At 43.9% G+C, this 20,152-nt stretch overlaps 1 protein-coding gene across 1 annotated transcript in view; it reads right to left on the reverse strand.

The window, feature by feature from the left end:
* Nucleotides 1-11,414, reverse strand: part of LOC124555266 (ras-related protein Rab-3) — a 376,167-nt gene extending 364,753 nt beyond the window's left edge. The window contains exon 1 of the mRNA XM_047129135.1: nt 11,267-11,414. The gene's annotated coding sequence lies outside the window, so the exon portion shown is untranslated. The remainder of the gene's footprint in view (nt 1-11,266) is intronic.
* Nucleotides 11,415-20,152: the final 8,738 nt, after the last annotated feature.

Here is a 20,152-nt window from a genome sequence, read left to right on the forward strand (position 1 = left end):
GTTACGTGCTACAATTCGGAGCCCTCCAGTGGCAGAAGGCTGCAAATGTACACAGTTTTAGGCGTTTCCAATTACTCAATATTTACTGTTACAACAGTGCATATGGAGTACATAGAATGATTACATTTACAAACCAATAGCACAAGCGGTTCTATATATCAGGTATCAACCCATGCGTGATGTAGCCACCACGGGCAGTAATGCAGGCGCTGATTCTGGCATCCAGTCGATCATACAGATGGCGAATACTGTCCTAGGATATGTTGTACCATGCTTGCTCGACCTTTTCACGTAATTCTTTAAGAGTTTTTGGATGACAATGTGCATTAGTCATTTCTCGTCCAAACATTTCCCACGTGCTCGATCGGATCCAAGTCCGAGGATCGTGCTGGTCTATGAAGTTGCCGCATGTCTTGCAGAGCATACTGAGTTTCACAGGCAGTGTGTGGGTGAGCGTTATCATGTCGGAATAGTACATCACATTCCTGTTTCAAGAACGTAGTAAGAACGGTTCTAACAACTTTCTGAACTTACCGAGCGCTTGTTAGCGTCCCCTCCAGAAACACCAAAGGTGAACGAGAGCTGTAGCTTATCGTACCCCAGACCATAAGATCTGGGGTGGGGCTGGTTCAAATGGCACTTGGGACTTAACATCTGAGGTCAAAAATGGTTCAAATGGTTCTGAGCACTATGGGACTTAACTTCTGAGGTCATCAGTCCCCTCGAACTTAGAACTACTTAAACCAAACTAACCTAAGGACATCACACACATCTATGCCCGAGGTAAGATTCGAACCTGCGACCGTAACGGTCGCGCAGTTCCAGACTGAAGCGCCTAGAACCGCTCGGCCACTCCGGCCGGCCATCTGAGGTCATCAGTCCCCTAGAACTTAGAACTACTTAAACCTAACTAACCTAAGGACATCACACACATCCGTGCCCGAGGCAGGATTCTAACCTGCGACCGTAGCAGTCGCGCGGTTCCAGACTGAAGCGCCTAGAACCGCACGGCCACCGCGGCCGGCTGGGGTGGGGCCAGTGTGACTGGTACGAATGAGCTCTACGAGACAGCGCTCACCATGTATACGAGGTGCGACAATAAAGTAATGAGACTGATGTGAAAAAAAATGTTGCTTACCGATTTAGTCAAGTTTAGTGTTGTCTCCTTCAAAGTAGTTCCCTCCTTATTGCACACACTTTTTCTAGTGTTTCTGCCATTGATGGTAACATTTCTGGAACTCATCTTCTGTAATATCCTCCAAGACCCTCGTCACAGCTTTTTGGACGTCTTGTGTTGTTTAAAAATGGTGTCCCTTGACCGCCGTTTTGACTCTTGGAAATAGAAAAAGTTGCACGGAGCGATATCTGGTGAATAAGGTGGTTGTGGTAGTACTGAAATTTGTTTTGAGGTTACAAATTGCTGTACTGACAAAGCAGTATGGGATGGCGCATTATCGCGATGCAGAATCCGATTATCAGCAATGTTGGCACGGACATGAGGGACTCTTTTACGAAGTCTTTCTAAAATTTCTTTGTAGTAATATTGGTTAACTGTTTTTTATTTTCAAAAAGCTTATTAATTATACAATGTTGCCCACTACCTTATGTGATTAGTGGGCCGTAATACTTCTACATTTATACATTTTATTGCAGCTATTCTACGTATGATTTAGTAACTAGTTAGTAAGAGCACTATATGGGAACTACAATAGGCAAAGTAATATGTTATTAAGCGCTAAGTGGTAACCTAACTAACTATGGACTAGTCACTAAAGCCTGCAGCGTTACAAATGTGTCAGCTGAAAATATAAACCTACTATAAGGCCTTGCTCATTGAGCTAACCCCAATGAGCGTGCCCCTGACACTGGGCGGGCCATGGTGTTAGTCGCTGCAGGTTCCTATGAATAAAATCTATAAACTAGGTCCTACAACTAAACTTATCCTAAGGTCAAGATTGGGTGCGTTGTCTAAATCAGTGTGTAACTGCACCCCACTCCCCCTAGTCCCGAAGCGCGGCGGATTCTAGACTCAAGAAGTCGGCCTTTCCGCGCTCAAGCGGTTTGGGAATAGGGTACTAGACTTCATCGGTGTTTAAAGGGTCTTTGTAAGGTGCTAGTTTGGTTCTCGCAGGTAGTCCCTTAAGACTTTCTGTGATACCGCGTTAGCCAGTTCGTTGATAATCTGAAAGGTGTCGCGTTGTCTCAACAGTCTGAATGTGTCATTGTGGGGTAGTTGGTCTCGTAACACAGAGGCCACATCATTGAAAAGGGGGCACTCGTAGACTACATGGTCAGGAGTACCCTCCGGAACACCACAGTCACACGTGGGTGTCGCCTTTTTCCCGAATCGACATAAGTATGTCTGATAGGGTCCATGTCCAGTGAGAAAGTGAATCAGTCCCCTGGTTGGTTCGAAATATGTCATTCCCATTCTTTCCCTGACATCTGGTAGTAAGTCAAACGTTCTGCGTCCTGTTTCTTCGCTTTCCCATGAATGTTGCCACAGCTGATCCCCTCTTAACCTGATCTAAACTTTATTTTCAATCCTACTTCCTAGACTTTCCTCTATTTTATCCAAGTTCCCCTTTTTTGTCCAGTACCAAGCGGCCTGCTCTTGAATTTTAATATCTAAGGGGCAGAGTCCCATTATGACTAATAGGGCTCCTCCCGGTGTGGCCCTGTAAGCACCCATTGATCTCATAATCATGTTCCTCTGCACGTTTCTCACTGTCATGGCGGGCACCACTCTCGTGAGCCTGTGTGCCCAGACTCCAGAACCGTAACCCACTATGGAGGTGAGTATGCTATTATGATATAGTTTGATGAGATGTGGTGGGAGGTGGAAACGTTTGTGTCCAATGGAGATGAGGTTGTTGAGTACTTGTAAGGCTCTTTGTGTTACGGTTTCAATGTGTCTGCCAAATGACCACCTCTCATCAATGATGATGCCCAGGTATCGAGTCTCACGTCGTCTGAGAACTGGTGAGCCCTCTATCCTGACTGTTGGATTTCTGACTAGTTGTCCCTTTAGAAGGAGGTATGTGGACTTAGTTGGTGAAATTGTCATCTTAGTATTCCGGCACCAAAGTTGTAGTGTTTCTATTGCTCGTTCTATTTTAGGCTCTATGTCTTCTCGGCTTCAGCCGCCAACCAGTAGGAGGAGGTCATCGGCGTAGGCTATCACCTCTAGCACTTCATCACTTTGCTGTAATTTGTCTAGTAGAGGTTCCATGTGGATGTCCCAAAACAGGGGACCTAGTACGGAGCCCTGGGGACATCCCTTAGTGATTATTTTTCTTACCCTTGTGCTAGGGGATGATAGCCAGACCTCCCGATCCTCACAATAGCTCCTCAGACACCCATATAGCAGCCCTGGACACTTCATCTCCCGTAAACAGGAGAAGAGCGAAGGCCACCACAGGTTGTCGAAGGCGCCACTTATGTCCACCATGATGCTGACAACGTACTTGTACGGGGTAGAGCCACAGACCTCAGCCACCAGGGCGATTGCATCAGATGCTGAACGCCCAGGCCTGAAGCCGAATTGCGTGCTGCTCATCCCGCACAGCACTCGGTGCGCAGCCAGTCTGTCAGCCAGCAGTCTCTCCAGAACCTTCCCAAGCAGATCAAGCAGGCAGATTGGCCGGTAGGATTTTGTTTCTGCTGGGCCTTTGTCAGCTCCTTTCTTGATGATCACTACATTCGCCCTCTTCCAAATTCGAGGGAACTTTTGCTGCCTAAGTCATTCGTTATAAAGATGAGTTAGAGGGGCGACTATCTGGGGAGCCGGAAATTGCACCACCTCCGTTAACTGTTTGTCCAGGAGGCACCCACTCTTTATGAACAATTTCCTTGGAATCAAAGAAGCACATAAGCATGCATTTCACTTTTGACTTTGACATGCGAGCTTTTTTTTGGGCTGGGTTTTGTCTCTGGATCGAAATGAAAAAACGAACTTTCATCACCAGTGATAACATGGCTCAACAATTCTCTATTGATTTCCGTTTTCTCTAACAGATCGGCAGCCACATTTTTCCGTGTTTCTCGTTGTTGTGGTGTGAGATTTTTGGGGACCATTTTTGCACAAATCTTTCAAATGGCTCTGAGCACTATGGGACTTAACTTCTAAGGTCATCAGTCCCCTAGAACTTAGAAGTACTTAAACCTAACTAACCTAAGGACATCACACACATCCATGCCCGAGGCAGGGTTCGAACCTGCGACCATAGCGGCCGCGCGGTTCCAGACTGTAGCGCCTTTAACTGCTTGGCCACCACGGCCGGCGCACAAATCTTTCTCATACCAAGATCTTCAGTTATTATTAGACGAACCGTTTCTCGATTGATGTTCAGTTCTTCTGCAATCATTTTCATGGATAATTTTCGATCAGATCGTACGAGTTCACGCACCCTGGCCAAGTTGACATCCATCCATGAGGTTGATGATCGTCCACTGCGGTCTTCATCTTCAACATTTATACTGCCTTCACTAAACATTTTACGCCAACGAAAAACTTGAGCTCTTAACATAACCTCCTCCAAAAAGCCTTCTGAAGCTTACCGTAAGTTGTTGTCGCATTTTCACACAGTTCAACGCAAAAAGAAATGGCATACCGTTGCGCAATATTATGCGGTTCCATTTCCGTGACGAGAGACACAAACACGTGTTAACTTATTACAGCAGAACTCACGACTGAGCAGTTGCATCGATGTGGCACTTGGACAAGAAGCAGCTCACAGAGCAAGGTCAAAGGTATTGTGCCTACGCAAGCCTTCAGGGTTGCCACATCTTGAAAGAAAATCAGTCTCATTACTTTATTGTCGCACCTCGTATGTTGTACTCGCAAACGACTATCTCTTCCGTGCAGCTGGCCGCTGTGGCCTAACGGTTCTAGGCGCTTCAGTCCAGAACCACGCTGCTTCTACGGTCGCACGTTCCAATCCTGCCTCAGGCATTGATGTCCTTAGGTTAGTTAGGTTTAAGTAGTTCTAATTCTAGGGGACTGATGACCTCAGATGTTGAGTCCCATATTGCTTGGAGACATTTGAACCAATATTTCTTTTTTTTATTTTTCCCTTGCACGAGTCGTCCTCCTTGGAATGGTGGCTTGTTTCAGATGTTTGCACCACACTGAGCCTTCTGGTTACGAGTATTCCCTATTAGAGTTTAGACACAGAGTGTGCTCTGGTAGATATGCAACTACGCCATTTGTTGGCACACGATGCTGAAACCATTATCAATACATCTAGTATCTGCACAGGTGACATGCTGCCATTGGATCGAGATCGACATCCATTTTCTAGGTGTACTATTTTTATTCAGCAATGAATGTAGACATGAGGAATAAAATTTAGAATGTTAAAGTTTATTTCATTTCAGAAGCCTTAATAGTTTTCACATAAAAAATTTACTTTACAACACACTGTCGTACTTGAAGAGGAAAACAATCTTCAAAACCAGTATGAGTGGTTTGTTGCTTGAGACAATCACGTCGATTAAATATCTACACGGGACGTTGCAAAGCGACGTGAAATGGAATCAACACGTAAGGTCGCTTGTAGGGAAGGTACAAAACGGACACCAGTTTATTGGAAGAACTTTAGGATGTTAGCGCTTATCTATAAGGAAAAATGGTTCAAGTGGCTCTGAGCACTATGGGACTTAACATCTGTGGTCATCAGTCCCCTAGAACTTAGTACTACTTAAACCTAACTAACCTAAGGACATCACACACATCCATGCCCGAGGCAGGATTCGAACCTGCGACCGTAGCGGTCGCTCGGCTCCAGACTGTAGCGCCCAGAACCGCATGGCCACTCCGGCCGGCTGAGGCACTACAGAGGAGTATTACTACATTCCTTACCGGTAGGTTCGATCAACACGCGAATATTATGGAAATGCTCCGTGAACTCAAATGAAAATACCCGGTGGGGAATTTTTTTGCGAAATACCATAGAGAAAGTTTAGAGAACCGGAAGTTAGGACAGACTGCGGAACGATTATACTGCCATGTGAATTTATGTTCATCTAGCGTAAAGACCACGAACACAACATAAGAGAAATCAGGGCTGGAACGGAAGCATATAGATAGTCGTTTTTCCCTTTCTTCATCTGCGAGTGGAATGAGAAGAGGAATGACTAGCACTTTTAAAAAGTATCCTCTGCCATGCGCCGTATGGTGGTTTTCAGAGAATGTACTGAATGTAGATGTATAACTAATGAGGATGGCATGTTGCCGACTAAAATTGCTAAACATTTTCAGTCTCAGGTGGTAATATCTGTCACACATCTGTTTACAGAAACTGCTAAAAGAATAACACGGGATCAGATTTTAATTTTCTAACGGCAACCATGTTTGTGCACAAATTATGGGGATTGCTGTCAGCCTGATTATGCAGAAAACAATCTTTTCCTACATGAATTTCCTTAGCCAAATATGTTTCGGCACGGTTTTCTTTTGAGGTCTGGAAGCATATGTTTTAGGAAATAAATAGTGTATGCAAAATAAGGCTTCGGTGTATGAGAAATTACGCTTAAAACATTTTTATCCGTTGCAGTCATCTACCTTGTTTTCCTGTTGTTTATGCTTTGTTAACTGTTCAGGTGTCAAGCTACCTTTCCCGTTACTGAAGACACAAACCTTTATGTTTAGAGAAATAGTGCAGTACATAAAAAAAGTTTAAGACCTAATTTTTCACTTAAGAATTTTATCGTAAACGTGATGCATTTTCAGAAGCCAATAAAATAAAATATCCTGACCACGGCATTACTGTGCCAAAATACGTTAGTGCAAAAAAGTAATATAGTAAGATTTTGTTGTTTGCTTGCACTGGAGGGCAAACTCCAAACAGACGGCATCCGGCCACTGACATTGCCAAATCCAGATTAACATGCTGACATGGCCAAGAAAAAGAAGAAGACGACTTGTATTCACTTTCAAGTTTGGCAACCTGCGCCAATCGCTGAAATATATGATGTAATTCAACAAGTGACTATCAGCTGTGATGATGCAGCTTAATGAAGTACCCCCCTCGGACCCCTCACTGAGCTCATTAGGCACCACGAACAATGTGTAAATTTCTCTTTCAATAAGCGTTAGTGTAGTTTGTCGTTTACGCAAAACAGATAACTGGAAATGTACACTGCATTCTCTGACAGGTATCGACGTATAAAATTTATTTTGTGTATATTACATCAGACAAATGACAAAATAGTAACCAAAGTAATGACTATCAGGGCTATATGTTACGTATAATCGAAATTTACTTGAAATGCTGCTTAGGTCAAAGACATTTCAACCCGCAGGAACCGGGCAGCTATCAACTTTCTACATGCGATACATCTTTCATCATATAACTCTAGTTGTCGACATATTTGGTCGTATAATGAGCCTAAATCGGGCGTTCTTTCCCTCTATGAAGCAGACAATAAAATATGTGACGCGACAAGAACGTAACTTGTGTATGAATTGTGAATCACAACAAACGGAACGCCATAAAATGTCTGTTGCAATGATTTGAGTTGGAGTGTAGTGAAATAACTCCAAACTTATATTCACGTAATAAAGAAGAACTTGAATACACAGGACGTCCTATTTGAAAGCTACGTATTGAGTAATTATTGCATTACGACGTATTTGTTCGCTGCTACTCAATAAACCAAATTTTAGCAGCAGTTCAGTATTGACAACGAGCGAGATTTGCGTACATAAATTATTTGAGACGTCTTGTATCATTTGGTTGATAGGGCCGCTCCAGGATCATGCTCGCTGTGATGCAATGACTGCAGCATCGGGCACTGTGGTAACGGCTGAGATAATTTCCGCTGTGCCACAACACTGCAACTCAATCCAGTGAACCTGTCTCCGTGGGCAGGCTGTTGCTGATGCTAGAGAATCCCCAAAAAGCTCTGAAATGAAAGCAACGTTCCAGAAAGTGTTATAGCGAAAATTAATGGGGTTCACTTGTGTTATTCGTTGTTTACGTGGTACTCGTAGTGAACGAATACTCGAAATTCTTGCGTCGTATGTAAACGACGTCGTCGGTGAACGCGTCTCCGACTTAAACTTCCAAGAGCGTCAGTAGATATTTCTTTCTTTCGCGTACCACTCGCAGAATGAGAGAGCAGTAAAACTACATAAATTAAAGCTATATCGAGATTTGTCGTAATTGTTCTTCCCGCGCACCACCCACTGAAGGAATAGGAATGGTGTGCTGGTGGGGGGAGGGTTGATAATGTAACCTCCGCCACACACCGAAAGGTATCGCACGGACTACACATGCAAAAATTAATACTGTCTGTAGAAGTTATCACATATAGTCAAGATAGGCTTTACGAGCCAGTGGGAGTAGCTTGGAGTTGGGTAAAATTAAATGACCGACGGAGAGAGTACGGTAAACTGTCGATCCAGCGCGTTCGCTCAGTCGACTATCTAGGGCTGGAACATCCTTCATATTTTGGATACGAAATGTATCATATATTTTACTTTTTTTCGTGATGAATACCTGAAAGTTGTTCCAAGTCCGCTTGCACACAGCACCAGTTACACCTATAAATGGCGTCACTGAGATATTCAGTAAAGGAAGCAGCCTCTGGTGACGAAATCTGTGGAAAGATTACCCTCCGTACTGAAGTCTCTTTGGATTATTGTCGGCTGGTGCGATGGGCCCAACGCTAAAGACATACATATCGAAACAGCTCGTTTCTATGTGTGTCCATATGGCGCTTATCCGCTTACACTAACATATGACAGCAGTTCGTTGCCGTGTAGAAAATGCCAAAACCTCTTTCATTGTCAACTGCTGAGTTACACTGCTGTATTCTCAACACTCCGAGCACAACTTATGTGAGAATGCTAGCAGTTCAGCAGAGACGACGATATTAACAATCAAGCTTACAGCTTACAATTTTATACTACAAGCTACAGGAACTGCTACGAGCAGGAGCAACGACTTCGGAAGAAACGGGCGAAGTCTCATTGGCGATGCAGGGGCGTGCTGCTAGAGCACTCTTATATACTTACTGGAACGGCATTCGTTTGCAATATTTGACCGAACAGTGCAATTACAAGGTAGACACGACAGCTGCGCTGTGCAGTAGGAAAAACATTAAACAAAAAACTGCAAGACTAACTGACATTTGTGAACAATGGAAGGCAATAGCAACGCGCCTACTGAAGGAGTTTCCATCGACAATTATTTTATTACATAAGACAACCGAAATGAAAATCCCACATTTCAAATGAATTGTTGTGTTAAATCTGAAAGTGTGAAGTGTGAAAGTATGGGGAACAGATTACCTAACGCGCCTAAACAATATTGTTGTGTTGCTGTAATACAAGAATGCATACAATTTACGCAAAGCAATAACAACTTAATTCTTAGAGTAAACGTAATCTATACGGACACGTTTTCCGCAGTGAAAGCACACTTAACGAGACAGCACAACTCACGAAAAAGATACTCTTGGAAAAAGGAAAGAAAGGAAATGGTGTTATATTGATCTGTTCGTATTCGCACGGAAGGCCTCAGATAGTGAGATCTGTCAGTCATGAAACGCTTCTTCTAAAGTCTGTAATGGGGAAATATGCTACGTAGAACTTGTAACCAATATCTAGGACCCATATGGGCACCACTTTCTTTGCTGTTGAAACAGGCGAGAACACTTAACGAAAAAACACACCATGAGATGTGCAATAAAAGCAAATTTATGCGTGCCTGTTTCAGGATGTTAGAAACTGTAAGCTTGTGTCTGCCTGATGTCGATTCAGCGTTGTGACCCGCCAGTTGGAGCATAGTAATCAATATTCAGCTGTTGCCGAAAGGAACAGAATTGTTTCTGCTCACAGTGGTGTCACGAATAATGCACCAAATTATACATTTTAAATGTTTCAAGAGTTCTACGTATGTCAAAGTGTCTGAATAATCTTTCATTAAAACTATAAAAACGTGGAGTTCAACATAGTCTTGTGCGAGAGATCGTGATTTAATACCTGTCTCTAACAGTTTTCAGTTGCTTTGTAGTTCAGTTTTTCCTTATGCATGCATCCTTTGAATGAGATAATCGCGAACCAGTACGACATATCGAATAAGGTATGAATCGATATCGGCAGTAGCAACCCAAAATATTACACATATGGTGCTAGCTACAATTTTTGAAACAAGTGCTAGACATATAAATGATTTATCTCATCGATAAAATGCTGTCTGCAATCAGATTCCACGAAAACTACAGACTTTTTCCGTTGCCGCCTTAGCGTTACGCTTCCCGCCAGACTTCGAACTTCTGTCGACTTGAAAAGTGTCGAAATTTTTGCGTGGAGGATAGAATTATAATACGCGAAAGTTAGATAATGGTTTCAGAGAGCCTGTCACGGATTAGAAAGGGATGGATAAATTTCGTGTATTTCAATTGTATACACGACACACAAAATAATTTCCCTGCTGAATACGTAAGTACTTCACGCTAAGTCAGTTTCATACGAACTGCCATTGATACAGTAGTAGATAACAGTAATTTTTAAACCTAAAGTCTATTTTGAAAAACCACGCAATACTTTTGCTTATATTCGCAAAAGCAGGAGGCATTGGCCACAAAGGGAGTAAAACATACGTTAACTCTGTTAAATAAATGATCTGTATTCTCAAATAATACGCAGATCTAGTCAGAAAAATTATTTGATTCGGGCACAACAGCGAATTCCCGTGTTTCGTGAGGCTCATTACGACAGAAATGGTGCAAAAATATGTACTCGCAACTGGTAACACATGTAACAGCGTCTTACGTGGACATTTAATCATTATCATTCCCACAGAATTGAAACAGGCGTATGCGTATTCCTAGCTAAATGATGCGACACAGTACCCTCGTGTTCAAATGACATCCGTGTTCGACAATTTCTACTGACGCAAGGAGGAGGCGTTATTGACGAAAACTGCTCGGTGTACGGGTCAACGAACACAGGGGATTGGCGGTTATAGGCGACAGTCAGAAAAGATCTGCAATGAATTGCAGGTTTTTTTGCACTGTCTGAGGTGCGAGAAACTTTTCCCGAAACCAGTTTACCGCCAAAATCGAGTACATCGGAGACTACGACACATTCTCGAGATGCTATTCGCAACAGGTCGCGCAGTTGCAAAAAAAAGTATTACATTAACAATTATACAGTCGCCGCATATTTCTGAGCAAGGCTACGCAAGGATCTGAGAAAGATGTTGCATTGCGCGCGGCTAGGACTACGCGCAAAGCGCGTCGAAGGAGAACAGACCTGGTGATGAGTGCGCTGTGGTGTTCACCGACTGACAGACACGCCACGCACCAGCCGAATATCGCGAGAGTGCGTCGCGCACCCAGGTGTTAGTGACTGTCAGCAAAGCACGGCCGAGCACTGCGGGCTAATACGCTATCATAGTAACGTTACAAGATGGCGCGCGCTGCTGCTGCGCTCTAGTGGCGAGTGTAGCCAGCTGCTCCCCCCTGGTATTGATTTCGCAGACGGGTGCCCGCCCGCTACACGGCGCTTCATTCAGCCGCTCGTCAATGTATGCGGCCACAATCCGATCGAGTTAGCACCGCAGCCCAAATGCGACAAGTGCCACATTCCTCCCTCGCTTTGCACCTCTGCCCTAGTTACGCTCGTCGGGTTACTCGCGATATAAACCGGTTTTTTTGGAGAATCCGCTCACGGGCCTAGTAAACTAATCGGATAGAGCTAAGTAGTACAACCAGCAATCTGAGACGACTGGAGCCGAATATACTTTAACGTCACAAAAACGAAGCAAGAGACGAGCCAGAAAATCGATCGTGTCTCGATATCCATCTGTTATTATTATTCAGCGTATGGCTAATACAGACATATCATGGAATTAAATTACGTATACATATGTACATATTAACACACAAGAAACTTAAGTTTGTCTTTACAGCTGAATATCCAGTCCTTCAATCCAGCGCACTGCATCTGGAGTTGCTAGCAGGAAGTCCTCTTTGGCGCCGTGATAGGCTCGAATCCTGCATTCACTGACAATGTGGTGAACAGTCTGGCATGGAGCCCCGCAGTCACAGGCTGTATCAGGCAGCTTCTTCCACTTAAAGAGAGCATCCCTGCATCGGCCATGGCCGGTACGGATTCTGTTGAGAGTAGTCCAGGTCTTGCGTGGTAGGTCGAATCCACTTGGAAGTTTAGCACCTGAGAAGATGTTATGCAGGTGCTCATCTGTCACTGCTACCCACCGACCTTTCCATTCTTCAAGAGGTTTGAAATCCTTAGCAACCATGTCAGCAGCATCGCACAGAGTTGGATAGCGTGATTTCAGTCTCTTACGATTTAAAAGCGGCAGGTCGCTGTGAACGGGTAGGTTAGAATTCCTGGAGATCTTGTGGAACTCTCTCATAAGGGCAGTACATCTGCGTAGATCAAGAGGCATTATACCGGTTAACAGTGGAAGCCAATAAACTGGAGTAGATCTGATTGCTCCAGATATTATGCGCATTGTCGTATTCAGCTGGGTATCAACAAGCCTTGTATGATGACTGTTCGTCCTAACAGGTGCACAATACTCAGCACTTGAGTACACCAAGCCCAGAGCTGAAGATCGCAGGGTGGTTGCTGAAGATCCCCAGGTAGTTCCGCATGGCTTATGGAGGATGTTGTTTCGAGTCCTCAACTTTTAAGCTAAGTTAAGAAGGTGTTGTTCGAAGCATAGTGTTCGATCCAGGATGACACCAAGATATTTTGGGTTCCAATTATGACGGAGAATTCTGCCTCTAAAACTTACTTCCAGTTTTACGTTCGCCAACCGGTTATTTAGATGGAAGCAACACACTTCTGTTTTACTCAAACTGGGTTCAGATTTTGAAGTAATTATCTAATGCAGACAGGTCATTGGCTAGAATCTGTTCTGTTGTCTTCATTTCTTGGTGTTTTACGGCTAGAGCCAGGTCATCAGCATAGCAGTATTTTCTGGACGAAGTGTCAGGTAGATCAAATAGATATAGGTTGAACAGTAAGGGTGAGAGAACTGATCCTTGAGGCAATCCATTGTTCAGCTTCCTCTCCTTACTTATGTTGCTTCCAGTGATTACCTGGAACTTCCGATCATCTGTTGTAGTATCTTATAACAACTTCTCAGACCTAATGAGGTACCTCGAACAGAATTATCTCGACCGAGACAACTAGCTTGGTTCCGTAAACGTCGGTCTTGCGAAACGCAATTCGTTTTGTTCTCACGTGACGTCCTGAAAGCCGAGGGTACAGGTAGAGAGGTGGATGCAATATTTGTTGTCTTTCGAAAAGCATTTGAATCGACATCGTATCAATGTTTATTAACGAAAGTACAGTTATATGGGGCAGTAACGAACTTTCTGACTGAAATGAAGATTTATGGTACGGGGGGCGCAGCATGTTATCTAGGATGGAGAGTCAGCGACAAATGTAAAAGTAGCTTGGGGCGTGTCCCAGTGAAGTGCGTTGGCAGCGTTGCTGTTTTCTTTGTATATTGATGACCTGGCAGTCCATTTTAATCAGATCTTTTGTAGGTATATAATGAAATAGCGTCTGAAAAACGCTGCACAAATAGTTTCTCATGAATCTATATTATTTCAAACTGGTACAAGGATTGACATCTTGCTTTCAATGTTGCGAAATGTAATATTATGCCCTTGGCTAAACAAAAAAAAGGGGTAAAAAGTTAGTCACGCTAATATCGTGTAACACCGACACTCTCGCTCAGCTGAAGGCCTTCCGTCGTTATTAGATGCCCTGGAGCTTGAAAGATTACCGTCAAACCTCCTTGCCTAGGGACGCCAGATGAAAGTTGATGTCGTCAAGCCCTGAATGAAAATTGCGCAACGGATAACTGGGGAGGGGAGCTTGAGAGCGCTACCTAGAGAGCGTGCCCTATTCTGTACGATACTAGGCAAGGGGCTGGAGGGCTCACACGCTGATGTGTGGGTCCCTGCATTTCATATCTTTTATTTTAAATGAATTCCTTTAACTTGACTCCTTTGTGATTTTTGGGGTATGTTAAAGATTGATGACAACTGATTATTTATTTATTTTAAACATTATCACTCGACTTTACAGCGATTGCAGCAATTGACCCAGTTTACAGATATTACAATTTTACAACTTATAGCTCGGGTGTATTATATACTAATCTGCATGCACGTTTCTACGGGAAAGACGGACTTGCGTTGGTCAAATGTATACAACCAAAGTCTCCCAATATTTTACGTGGGACATCCACTACGTGAGGAGGATAACGGGCAAACTGGGGACCAGATACATTAACACTGGGGGGGGGGGGGGGGGGGGGGGGGGGGTCAAATTTCCGAAATTAAACGAGAACATTCATTTCCTTACACAATCCGAAGCTGGAAATAAAATAACTAGTGCACATATTCAAATACCCCTCCACGCGTTAACATCGAGACAGACGCACTGATGGCACGTCTACTCACTTACCCGTCTTCTGTAACACTCCCTGAATATGGCGGGCACCCGGGGGTCTCCCTGGGCTGCGGTGGAGGGGGTGGTCAAACCACTTGGCCGTGACCAACCTCTCCACCCCAAATCTTGTGACACTGGAACATCTTTGACTTTGCCCTGCCTGTGCTGTCTCTCTGATCCCCTACCCAGGAGTAAGGTTGGCACTACTATACTACAGAACTACTTCCCAACTAAGATTTGGCCATACTTTATGGAAAAGTGTGAGGAGGATTAGGAGAGTTCATGTGCAGATTCACATTCACGTACAAGAAATCCATAATACACGATACATATAAATATATATTATGAACCCGTCCACATGGGTTCTGTTGCACCCGCGGCCGGCCGCGTCGTGCAATAAAACTGGCGGCGGAGCCGCCTCCGTTTGTATATCCCGGTGCGAGCGAGCAGCGAAACCTGCTGCTTATGGAGCGGAAACTACTGTACCGTTTCAAGCTACCAAACTGCAGAGATGATTCGATCTGGTGCCCCAAATAGCCCTAGAGAGTTTGTTTCGTTTTAAGGTAGGATCATTTATTGTGCTAGTCGAGGTGCAGTAGCACACCAGAGTGTTCGTCAAACCAGGAAAATTCGCGGGTACTCCAGTCAACACGACTGTTATTATCCTGGAAAACGGGAATGTCCGCATAGAAGAATGGGCAATACTTGGTCACCGAGAATTTTGAAATGAATGCGTGGGCCCAAGTCATGGTACGAAAGACACCTCCAAACCATCATAGACACAGTCCCGGCTTTAACCACACGCTGCAAATTAAATGCAGCATTTGGCAGCTTGTGGGATCCACACCTTTCATCATTTGAAACGTGTCAAAACTGCGACTCTTCGGCCCACACTACACACCTCCAGTCGATTAATTTTCCGTCTGCGTATTGTAAGACGAGCAGCTGTATGTGCCACAGAGAGCAATGACCTTTCATGAATTACCCGAACCCAAATGTCCACAGCATGCAGTTCCCTTCGCAATGCTAGCTCGGAAATTGGTTGCAGGGGACGTTCATTAACTGACACCAGCTATTTCCATTGCGTTGGTAATTGATAAGACGTGGCGTTCGTTCCCAGTCTCTGGTTATTAAGTTATTTTATGTTCTTACGACGTGTTATATGGCTGCCAGTTTTACGTACACCATTCCTTGCTTACAAATTAGGCTGTCCACTATGATACGCGAACTTCCTCCAAGGTGTGGTCATAGGCACATCCATACAAAAATGCTCCTATGCCGTTCTGCTGCTGGCCGCGGTGGCAGAGCGGTTCTAGGCGCTTCAGTCTGGAACCGCGCTACTGCTACGGTCGCAGGTTCGAATCCTGCCTCGGGCATGGATGTGTGTGATGTCCTTAGGTTAGTTAGGTTTAAGTAGTTCTCAGTTCTAGGGGACTGATGACCTCAGATGTTAAGTCCCATAGTGCTCAGAGCCATTTGAACCATTTTTTGCCGTTCTGCCGCATATCTACTACACAGAAAACCATTCCACTGCCGTGATTGAAGTCAGCCGTGGTACGTTCCATAATCACCTGGTACCATCTACAGCGTTCCAAAGCGACCACTACGCTGTTTTAAGAGAATACTTAATATTTCACCAGCTGATATTAATATCCTATGACTACAATAGTCCAGCGGCTGTGGCCGAGCGGTTCTAGGCGCTTCAGCCCAGAACTGCGTTGCTGCTACGGTCGCAGGTTCGAATCCTGCCTCGGGCATGGATGTGTGTGCTGTCCTTAGGTTAGTTAGGTTTAAGTAGCTCTAAGTCTAGGGGACTGATGACCTCAGTTGTTAAGTCCCATAGTGCTTAGAGCCATTTGAATCATTTGACTACAATATAAATGGGTCATAATTGGAATTACTGAAATAATACATAAACCTGAATGCAATACTTTGTGAGGTCCTGAAGTAGTATGATCATACAGTATCAGTTTTAGGTAAAGACTTGATGGAATTTAGGACACAGGTACGGTGTGGGGAAAATGCAGTTAGTCTACGAAGGATATTGTTTACAAAAGACTCGTTCCACCCATCCAACAATATTGCTGAAGTGTGTTGGATCTGTACCAGATAGGATTAACCGGAAATATTGAACGTATACAAAGAATAGCAGCTTTGACTCTCTAGAGAGCATAACGGAAATGCCGAAAAACTTTAACTGACAACCCTCAACGAAAGCCTGTTGACGAAGATTCAAGAACCAGAACTGAGTGACGAATCTAGGAATACATTAAAGTCTCCTTAATATTAGGGATCGTGAAAGCTAAATAACACAAATTACAGCGCGTAGAGAGGTATTTACGCAGTGATTCTTCCCGTACTCCTCACGTGAACGGGACTGCAAGGTATTCTAATATGAAGTACAATGGGAAGTATCCTCTACCATAAATGCAGATGCAGTCCCTAGTTAGCCGCACGGTTAGCTAAATAGAACGAAAATAGCGTCACGTAGTTACAACAATTCACTTGGGAAGCCATAAACTATGAACATTTCCAGCAGCTCAAAATCAACAATAGTAGGTTAGCTACTGCTTTGCTGCAGAATCATTTTATCAGACACTACGTTTACTTCCAACGCAACGTGTGGAAGTCGAAACAAAATTAAAGAATCTGACTTGTGTTTACTTGTAAGGTCTGATCGATTTTGCTATCCCTGTCGGGTTTCGGTTTTCCGAGATTCGATTGTTTTACACGAGTGGTGTCTGTAAATAAGACTTTTCGGTTTCGTTAGTTTCACCACTTTCGAAAGGGGGTGGTTCAAATGGTTCTGAGCACTATGGGACATAACTTCTGAGGTCATCAGTCCCCTAGAACTTAGAACTACGTAAACCTAACTAACCTAAGGACATCACACACATCCATGCCCCAGGCAGGATTCGAACCTGCGACCGTAGCGGTCGCGAAGTTTCAGACTGAAGCGCCTAGAACCGCTCGGCCACTGTGGCCGGCTTCGAAAGTGAGTTTATCAGTATTTTCGTGATATTTTTGATAAAGAGAATTCTCCGCTATTTTTGTAAATCAAAGATCGACTGCCAGTTCTTGACTTTTACTGAAGCAATTGCTAAACAAGGAAGATGCATTGTTCACCACAAACGAAATTTTCCCGTCAGAAAAGTTGTTTCTTGTGTAACGCAACAAACGCTTTTGGCTACTATTTAAAATTGCTCGAAATTATCGGTCTCTTTCCATATCGATCAACATTTTTGGCGCTGGAGGCATTATCAAATGGTAATAGCGCCCTTAATGACCAGCTTCGAGATTCGAGGAAACCTAGCAGTGGATTATACCAATTTTACAATTTCAGAAAAAAATATTGAGGAAGCAGCGAAGATGTCCATTCTACAGGGTAAACCGTTTCTTCCGATAGAAAATAAACCACCAGTTCGGTGGGACGAATAGTGTCAAAACGCGGTGAAAGAACGCACTCAAATTATAAAAACATCAAGTGACAGTAGAAAAGTACGTTGCTTTCAATAGAGTGCATAAGAAACTGAAACGTCTCCTAAAGGACATGAAACCAAATAATTGGAAAGAATTTTACGGGAGATTAAATGCAATGACATCCATGTGTGGGAAAAAAATAAACTTATCGGAAAGGTTCAAATCCAGACATCCAGCCGCATGACTTTTCGAATCGGTTAGATGGATTTGTTTATTCAACATTTTACGGCTGACTCTGTGAACCTTGCTGTTAATTTAGATGCTTCTGGTGTACATCATACGAGTGTTGTCCAGAAAGTAAGTTCCGATCGGTTGCGAAATGGAAATCGGGATAATCCGGTAAAGCTTTGCGCAGATGTGTTGGGCAGTGTCTCTAGTATGCCCGTCGCTCTTTTCAGTTTTGTGTGAACAGTAAGCACGTAAAGATGCGTAGGAAATAGCGTCTCCCGCCTAGTATGAGGGCCTGGTTAGAGATTTCGCCTGTGTCATGCAGCCCTCATAACACAACCGTCGAACAGTTCCTTCTTTATGCCAATTGTCGGCCTCACACTGCAGGGGCAATGAAGGCGCTCCTGCAGCGTTTCCGATGAGAAGTGTTTGATCACCCACAATACAGCCCGTAATTGGTTCCCCCTGAGTCTCATCTCTGCTCACAAGAACCGCTGGCTATGAAGACAAAGTTTTTCCACAGACAACGAGCTGCAGACCAGATAACTGGCCGAAAGCAGAGGCGGCTGCTTTCTCTAACGAGGATATTGGAAAGTTGATACAATACTACTACAAAACTCGAAGTTGGAGCGTCGACTATGTAGAGAAGTAGGTGTAAGGTGTACCTAACTGTTGCAAATAAATCGTTTCTGGTTTTCACTATGATTTTCATTTCGCAGCCGATCGGAACTTACTTTCCGGACAACCCTCATATCTTGGACGAAACGATAACAATAAGCGAACGAAATCGAGTGTTGTCGGTTCGCACAAGCAGGGTCCCTGGTCGTGACAACATCGTCTTTTCCATGCTGTATAATTTGACGGTATCAGAAAAACTGACCTGAGCAATATTATTAGCAATTCCTGCTGCAGTAGGAATTACGCTCTTCAACTGAAGACAGTGCGAGATGCTCCAGTTTGGAAGCCTGTAACCCTCCGGATGAAATGTCATAAAGACGTATCGCACTACAGTCATGTTCATTGAAGGTGTCAGAAAGGGTAATAAAACATAGGATAGACTGGTCGTGCGGACATAACGGGCTGTTACAGATTGGACAGGTGGGCTTCCGCAGAGCCTATGAAACGTTAGTATAGCTTATTACAAATATCCAGCTTCGTCTCAGCAATAACAGGTTCCTAATAGCGGTTCATACGGATACGGGGAGAGCATATGGTGCAGTTTTTTTATTTAATGTCTTTCGGTATGTGCCCATACAGCCATCTCAACACTGAAAATAGGCTTCTACAGTTCGTTCTGACAATAGAGAGTACGTACTAGTGTAAGTCGTATGCTGGAACGAAGCTATATAGGCTTAAGAGAGGACAGATTTAGATATAAAACAAATTTTTCATCCACAGCATACTAAGACCAGTAAACAAGACGAAAATGTAAAACGGGATTCACAGAGGCAGTAAGTTACAAAACACTAGTAACACAATAAAAATTGTTAAAAAGCCGTTGGTACTCATTCGCGCCGGCCGTAGTGACCGAGCGGTTCTAGGCGCTTCAGTCTGGAAACGGGCGACCGCTACGGTCGCGGGTTCGAATACTTCCTCGGGCATGTATGGGTGGGATGTCCTTAGGTTACTTAGGTTTAAGTAGTTCTAAGTTCTAGGGGACTGATGATCTGAGATGTTAAGTCCCATAGTGCTCAGAGCACCATTTGAACTCATTCGGGATATTCCGAATTCAATCCATATTAATGACTATGCATCTAAATTAACAAGGAAATGTTCTTTTGTATGCCCTGTAAGATCTGTTTCAAAATCTGTGGATAGATAATTGAATATTTGTACAGGTCGATACGTACCATCTATACACAACACGAGAACAGTATACATTAAGCAGATTTGTGTGTTACGGCCGTACATATGGATACTCCAACAGTCAGGCATATACAGTACATACAGGAGGAAACGTTTTACATGCTGAGCGTCTCACATCCTGACAACATAGTCAGTGAACTGTGCTGCGTTCTTCTCCGGATTACCAAGAGCTTTAGATTAGCAGCGCAT

The sequence above is a fragment of the Schistocerca americana genome, chromosome X (genome assembly GCF_021461395.2).
Source record: "Schistocerca americana isolate TAMUIC-IGC-003095 chromosome X, iqSchAmer2.1, whole genome shotgun sequence".
NCBI classification, from domain to species: domain Eukaryota; kingdom Metazoa; phylum Arthropoda; class Insecta; order Orthoptera; family Acrididae; genus Schistocerca; species Schistocerca americana.